Below are 10,041 nucleotides of genomic sequence, written 5' to 3'. Positions count from 1 at the left end.
AAATACACGCAATTACAGCGCAATGTGAATCAAATACACACAATAACAGTGCGATGTGAATCAAATACACACAATTACAGTGCAACGTGAATCAAATACACACAATTACAGTGCAATGTGAATCAAATACACACAATTACAGTGCGATGTGAATCAAATACACACAATTACAGTGCAATGTGAATCAATCACACACAATTAGTGCAATGTGAATCAAATACACACAATAACAGTGCGATGTGAATCAAATACACACAATTACAGTGCAACGTGAATCAAATACACAATTACAGTGCACCGTGAATCAAATACACACAATTACAGTGCAATGTGAATCAAATACACACAATTACAGTGCAATGTGAATCAATTACACACAATTACAGTGCAATGTGAATCAAATACACACAATTACAGTGCGATGTGAATCAATACACACAATTACAGTGCAATGTGAATCAAATACACACAATTACAGTGCAATGTGAATCTAATACACACAATTACAGTGCAGTGTGAATCTAATACACACAATTACAGTGCAGTGTGAATGAAATACACACAATTACAGTGCGATGTGAATCAAATACACACAATTACAGTGTGATGTGAATCAAATACACGCAATTACAGTGCAACGTGAATCAATTGCATGCAATTACAGTGCAATGTGAATCAATTACACACAATTACAGTGCAACGTGAATCAAATACACACAATTACAGTGCAACGTGAATCAAATACACACAATTACAGTGCGATGTGAATCAAATACACACAATTACAGTGCAATGTGAAGCTAATACACACAATTACAGTGCAATGTGAATCAAATACACACAATTACAATGCGATGTGAATCAAATACACACAATTACAGTGCGATGTGAATCAAATACACACAATTACAGTGCAACGTGAATCAAATACACACAATTACAGTGCGATGTGAATCAAATACACACAATTACAGTGCAATGTGAATCAATTACACACAATTACAGTGCAATGTGAATCAAATACGCACAATTACAGTGCGATGTGAATCAATACACACAATTACAGTGCAATGTGAATCAAATACACACAATTACAGTGCAATGTGAATCTAATACACACAATTACAGTGCAGTGTGAATGAAATACACACAATTACAGTGCGATGTGAATCAAATACACACAATTACAGTGCGATGTGAATCAAATACACGCAATTACAGTGCAACGTGAATCAAATGCATGCAATTACAGTGCAATGTGAATCAATTACACACAATTACAGTGCAACGTGAATCAAATACACACAATTACAGTGCAACATGAATCAAATACACACAATTACAGTGCGATGTGAATCAAATACACACAATTACAGAGCAACGTGAATCAAATACACACAATTACAGTGCGATGTGAATCAAATACACACAATTACAGTGCAATGTGAATAAAATACATACAATTACAGTGCAATGTGAATCAATTACACACAATTACAGTGCAACGTGAATCAAATACACACAATTACAGTGCAATGTGAATCAATTACACACAATTAAAGTGCAACGTGAATCAAATACACACACTTACAGTGCAATGTGAATCAAATACACACAATTACAGTGCAACGTGAATCAAATACACACAATTACAGTGCAATGTGAATCAAATACACACAATTACAGTGCAATGTGAATCAATTACACACAATTACAGTGCAATGTGAATCAAATACACACAATTACAGTGCAATGTGAATCAAATACACACAATTACAGTGCAACGTGAATCAAATACACACAATTACAGTGCAATGTGAATCAATTACACACAATTACAGTGCAACGTGAATCAATTACCCACAATTACAGTGCGATGTGAATCAAATACACACAATTACAGTGCAACGTGAATCTAATACATACAATTACAGTGCAATGTGAATCAATTACACACAATTACAGTGCAAGGTGAATCAAATACACACAATTACAGTGCAATGTGAATCAATTACACACAATTACAGTGCAACGTGAATCAAATACACACAATTACAGTGCGATGTGAATCAAATACAAACAATTACAGTGCGATGTGAATCAAATACACACAATTACAGTGCAATGTGAATCAATTACACACAATTACAGTGCAATGTGAATCAAATACACACAATAACAGTGCGATGTGAATCAAATACACACAATTACAGTGCAACGTGAATCAAACACACAATTACAGTGCGATGTGAATCAAATACACACAATTACAGTGCAACGTGAATCAAATACACACAATTACAGTGCAACGTGAATCAAATACACGCAATTACAGCGCAATGTGAATCAAATACACACAATAACAGTGCGATGTGAATCAAATACACACAATTACAGTGCAACGTGAATCAAATACACACAATTACAGTGCAATGTGAATCAAATACAAACAATTACAGTGCGATGTGAATCAAATACACACAATTACAGTGCAATGTGAATCAATTACACACAATTACAGTGCAATGCGAATCAAATACACACAATAACAGTGCGATGTGAATCAAATACACACAATTACAGTGCAACGTGAATCAAATACACAATTACAGTGCACCGTGAATCAAATACACACAATTACAGTGCGATGTGAATCAAATACACACAATTACAGTGCAATGTGCATCAATTACACACAATTACAGTGCAATGTGAATCAAATACACACAATTACAGTGCGATGTGAATCAATACACACAATTACAGTGCAATGTGAATCAAATACACACAATTACAGTGCAATGTGAATCTAATACACACAATTACAGTGCAGTGTGAATGAAATACAGACAATTACAGTGCGATGTGAATCAAATACACACAATTACAGTGTGATGTGAATCAAATATACGCAATTACAGTGCAACTTGAATCAATTGCATGCAATTACAGTGCAATGTGAATCAATTACACACAATTACAGTGCAGCGTGAATCAAATACACACAATTTCAGTGCAACGTGAATCAAATACACACAATTACAGTGCGATGTGAATCAAATACACACAATTACAGTGCAATGTGAATCAAATACACACAATTACAGTGCAACGTGAATCAAATACACACAATTACAGTGCAATGTGAATACAATACATACAATTACAGTGCAATGTGAATCAATTACACACAATTACAGTGCAACGTGAATCAAATACACACAATTACAGTGCAATGTGAATCAATTACACACAATTACAGTGCAACGTGAATCAAATACACACAATTACAGTGCGATGTGAATCAAATACACACAATTACAGTGCGATGTGAATCAATACACACAATTACAGTGCAATGTGAATCAAATACACACAATTACAGTGCAATGTGAATCTAATACACACAATTACAGTGCAGTGTGAATGAAATACACACAATTACAGTGCGATGTGAATCAAATACACACAATTACAGTGCGATGTGAATCAAATACACGCAATTACAGTGCAACGTGAATCAAATGCATGCAATTACAGTGCAATGTGAATCAATTACACACAATTGCAGTGCAACGTGAATCAAATACACACAATTACAGTGCAACGTGAATCAAATACACACAATTACAGTGCGATGTGAATCAAATACACACAATTACAGTGCAATGTGAATCTAATACACACAATTACAGTGCAATGTGAATCAAATACACACAATTACAATGCGATGTGAATCAAATACACACAATTACAGTGCGATGTGAATCAAATACACACAATTAGTGCAATGTGAATAAAATACATACAATTACAGTGCAATGTGAATCAATTACACACAATTACAGTGCAACGTGAATCAAATACACACAATTACAGTGCAATGTGAATCAAATACACACAATTACAGTGCGATGTGAATCAAATACACACAATTACAGTGCAACGTGAATCAAATACACACAATTACAGTGCGATGTGAATCAAATACACACAATTACAGTGCAATGTGAAACAATTACACATAATTACAGTGCAATGTGAATCAAATACGCACAATTACAGTGCAATGTGAATCAAATACACACAATTACAGTGCAATGTGAATCAAATACACACAATTACAGTGCGATGTGAATCAAATACACACAATTACAGTGCAATGTGAATCAAATACACACAATTACAGTGCAACGTGAATCAAATACATACAATTACAGTACAATGTGAATCAATTACACACAATTACAGTGCAACGTGAATCAAATACACACAATTACATTGCAATGTGAATCAATTACACACAATTACAGTGCAACGTGAATCAATTACACACAATTACAGTGCGATGTGAATCAAATACACACAATTACAGTGCGATGTGAATCAAATACACACAATTACAGTGCAATGTGAATCAAATACACAGAATTACAGTGCAACGTGAATCAAATACACACAATTACAGTGCAATGTGAATCAAATACACACAATTACAGTGCAACGTGAATCAAATACACACAATTACAGTGCAATGTGAATCAAATACACACAATTACAGTGCAATGTGAATCAAATACACACAATTACAGTGCAATGTGAATCAAATACACACAATTACAGTGCAATGTGAATTAAATACACACAAATACAGTGCAACGTGAATCAAATACACAATTACAGTGCAATGTGAATCAATTACACGCAATTACAGTGCAACGTGAATCAAATACACACAATTACAGTGCAATGTGAATCAATTACGCACAATTACAGTGCAACGTGAATCAAATACACACAATTACAGTGCAATGTGAATCAATTACACACAATTACAGTGCAACGTGAATCAAATACACACAATTACAGTGCGATGTGAATCAAATACACACAATTACAGTGCGATGTGAATCAAATACACACAATTACAGTGCAATGTGAATCAATTACACACAATCACAGTGCAATGTGAATCAAATACACACAATTACAGTGCAATGTGAATCAAATACACACAATTACAGTGCAACGTGAATCAATTACACACAATTACAGTGCAATGTGAATCAATTACACACAATTACAGTGCAATGTGAATCAAATACACACAATTACAGTGCAATGTGAATCAAATACACACAATTACAGTGCAATTTGAATCAATTACACACAATTACAGTGCAACGTGAATCAAATACACACAATTACAGTGTGATGTGAATCAAATACACACAATTACAGTGCGATGTGAATCAAATACACACAATTACAGTGCAATGCGAATCAAATACACACAATTACAGTGCAACGTGAATCAAATACACACAATTACAGTGCAATGTGAATCAAATACACACAATTACAGTGCGATGTGAATCAAATACACACAATTACAGTGCGATGTGAATCAATTACACACAATTACAGTGCAACGTGAATCAAATACACACAATTACAGTGCGATGTGAATCAAATACACACAATTAAAGTGCGATGTGAATCAAATACACACAATTACAGTGCAATGTGAATCAAATACACACAATTACAGTGCGATGTGAATCAAATACACACAATTACATTGCAACGTAAATCAAATACACACAATTACAGTGCAATGTGAATCAAATACACACAATTACAGTGCAACGTGAATCAAATACACACAATTACAGTGCAATGTGAATCAAATACACACAATTACAGTGCAACGTGAATCAAATACACACAATTACAGTGCAATGTGAATCAAATACACACAATTACAGTGCAATGTGAATTAAATACACACAATTACAGTGCGATGTGAATCAAATACACGCAATTACAGTGCAACGTGAATCAAATACATACAATTACAGTGCAATGTGAATCAATTACACACAATTACAGTGCAACGTGAATCAAATACACACAATTACAGTGCAATGTGAATCAATTACACACAATTACAGTGCAACGTGAATCAAATACACACAATTACAGTGCGATGTGAATCAAATACACACAATTACAGTGCGATGTGAATCAAATACACACAATTACAGTGCGATGTGAATCAAATACACACAATTACAGTGCAACGTGAATCAAATACATACAATTACAGTGCAATGTGAATCAATTGCACACAATTACAGTGCAACGTGAATCAAATACACACAATTACAGTGCAATGTGAATCAATTACACACAATTACAGTGCAACGTGAATCAAATACACACAATTACAGTGCGATGTGAATCAAATACACACAATTACAGTGCGATGTGAATCAATTACACACAATTACAGTGCAACGTGAATCAAATACACACAATTACAGTGCGATGTGAATCAAATACACACAATTACAGTGCAATGTGAATCAAATACACACAATTACAGTGCAATTTGAATCAATTACACACAATTACAGTGCAACGTGAATCAATTACACACAATTACAGTGCAATGTGAATCAAATACACACAATAACAGTGCGATGTGAATCAAATACACACAATTACAGTGCAATGTGAATCAAATACACAATTACAGTGCACCGTGAATCAAATACACACAATTACAGTGCGATGTGAATCAAATACACACAATTACAGTGCAATGTGAATCAAATACACACAATTACAGTGCAACGTGAAACAAATACACACAATTACAGTGCAATGTGAATCAAATACACACAATAACAGTGCGATGTGAATCAAATACACACAATTACAGTGCGATGTGAATCAAATACACACAATTACAGTGCGATGTGAATCAATTACACACAATTACAGTGCAACGTGAATCAAATACACACAATTACAGTGCGATGTGAATCAAATACACACAATTACAGTGCGATGTGAATCAAATACACACAATTACAGTGCAATGTGAATCAAATACACACAATTACAGTGCGATGTGAATCAAATACACACAATTACATTGCAACGTAAATCAAATACACACAATTACAGTGCAATGTGAATCAAATACACACAATTACAGTGCAACGTGAATCAAATACACACAATTACAGTGCAATGTGAATCAAATACACACAATTACAGTGCAACGTGAATCAAATACACACAATTACAGTGCAATGTGAATCAAATACACACAATTACAGTGCAATGTGAATTAAATACACACAATTACAGTGCGATGTGAATCAAATACACGCAATTACAGTGCAACGTGAATCAAATACATACAATTACAGTGCAATGTGAATCAATTACACACAATTACAGTGCAACGTGAATCAAATACACACAATTACAGTGCAATGTGAATCAATTACACACAATTACAGTGCAACGTGAATCAAATACACACAATTACAGTGCGATGTGAATCAAATACACACAATTACAGTGCGATGTGAATCAAATACACACAATTACAGTGCAACGTGAATCAAATACATACAATTACAGTGCAATGTGAATCAATTACACACAATTACAGTGCAACGTGAATCAAATACACACAATTACAGTGCAATGTGAATCAATTACACACAATTACAGTGCAACGTGAATCAAATACACACAATTACAGTGCGATGTGAATCAAATACACACAATTACAGTGCAATGTGAATCAAATACACACAATTACAGTGCAATTTGAATCAATTACACACAATTACAGTGCAACGTGAATCAATTACACACAATTACAGTGCAATGTGAATCAAATACACACAATAACAGTGCGATGTGAATCAAATACACACAATTACAGTGCAATGTGAATCAAATACACAATTACAGTGCAATGTGCATCAATTACACACAATTACAGTGCAATGTGAATCAAATACACACAATTACAGTGCAGTGTGAATGAAATACACACAATTACAGTGCGATGTGAATCAAATACACACAATTACAGTGTGATGTGAATCAAATATACGCAATTACAGTGCAACGTGAATCAATTGCATGCAATTACAGTGCAATGTGAATCAATTACACACAATTACAGTGCAGCGTGAATCAAATACACACAATTTCAGTGCAACGTGAATCAAATACACACAATTACAGTGCGATGTGAATCAAATACACACAATTACAGTGCAATGTGAATCAAATACACATAATTACAGTGCAACGTGAATCAAATACACACAATTACAGTGCAATGTGAATACAATACATACAATTACAGTGCAATGTGAATCAATTACACACAATTACAGTGCAACGTGAATCAAATACACACAATTACAGTGCAATGTGAATCAATTACACACAATTACAGTGCAACGTGAATCAAATACACACAATTACAGTGCGATGTGAATCAAATACACGCAATTACAGTGCAACGTGAATCAAATGCATGCAATTACAGTGCAATGTGAATCAATTACACACAATTACAGTGCAACGTGAATCAAATACACACAATTACAGTGCAACGTGAATCAAATACACACAATTACAGTGCGATGTGAATCAAATACACACAATTACAGTGCAATGTGAATCTAATACACACAATTACAGTGCAATGTGAATCAAATACACACAATTACAATGCGATGTGAATCAAATACACACAATTACAGTGCGATGTTAATCAAATACACACAATTAGTGCAATGTGAATAAAATACATACAATTACAGTGCAATGTGAATCAATTACACACAATTACAGTGCAACGTGAATCAAATACACACAATTACAGTGCAATGTGAATCAAATACACACAATTACAGTGCAATGTGAATCTAATACACACAATTACAGTGCAATGTGAATCAAATACACACAATTACAGTGCGATGTGAATCAAATACACGCAATTACAGTGCAACGTGAATCAAATGCATGCAATTACAGTGCAATGTGAATCAATTACACACAATTACAGTGCAACGTGAATCAAATACACACAATTACAGTGCAACGTGAATCAAATACACACAATTACAGTGCGATGTGAATCAAATACACACAATTACAGTGCAATGTGAATCTAATACACACAATTACAGTGCAATGTGAATCAAATACACACAATTACAATGCGATGTGAATCAAATACACACAATTACAGTGCGATGTGAATCAAATACACACAATTAGTGCAATGTGAATAAAAAACATACAATTACAGTGCAATGTGAATCAATTACACACAATTACAGTGCAACGTGAATCAAATACACACAATTACAGTGCAATGTGAATCAAATACACACAATTACAGTGCGATGTGAATCAAATACACACAATTACAGTGCAACGTGAATCAAATACACACAATTACAGTGCGATGTGAATCAAATACACACAATTACAGTGCAATGTGAAACAATTACACATAATTACAGTGCAATGTGAATCAAATACACACAATTACAGTGCGATGTGAATCAAATACACACAATTACAGTGCAATGTGAATCAAATACACACAATTACAGTGCAATGTGAATCAAATACACAGAATTACAGTGCAATGTGAATCAAATACACACAATTACAGTGCGATGTGAATCAAATACACACAATTACAGTGCAATGTGAATCAAATACACACAATTACAGTGCAATGTGAATCAATTACACACAATTACAGTGCAATGTGAATCAAATACACACAAGTACAGTGCGATGTGAATCAATACACACAATTACAGTGCAATGTGAATCAAATACACACAATTACATTGCAATGTGAATCTAATACACACAATTACAGTGCAGTGTGAATGAAATACACACAATTACAGTGCGATGTGAATCAAATACACACAATTACAGTGCGATGTGAATCAAATACACGCAATTACAGTGCAACGTGAATCAAATGCATGCAATTACAGTGCAGTGTGAATGAAATACACACAATTACAGTGCGATGTGAATCAAATACACACAATTACAGTGCGATGTGAATCAAATACACGCAATTACAGTGCAACGTGAATCAAATGCATGCAATTACAGTGCAATGTGAATCAATTACACACAATTACAGTGCAACGTGAATCAAATACACACAATTACAGTGCA

The sequence above is a fragment of the Lampetra fluviatilis genome, chromosome 10 (genome assembly GCF_964198595.1).
Source record: "Lampetra fluviatilis chromosome 10, kcLamFluv1.1, whole genome shotgun sequence".
Classification (NCBI taxonomy): domain Eukaryota; kingdom Metazoa; phylum Chordata; class Hyperoartia; order Petromyzontiformes; family Petromyzontidae; genus Lampetra; species Lampetra fluviatilis.
This window is presented reverse-complemented; position numbering follows the sequence as displayed.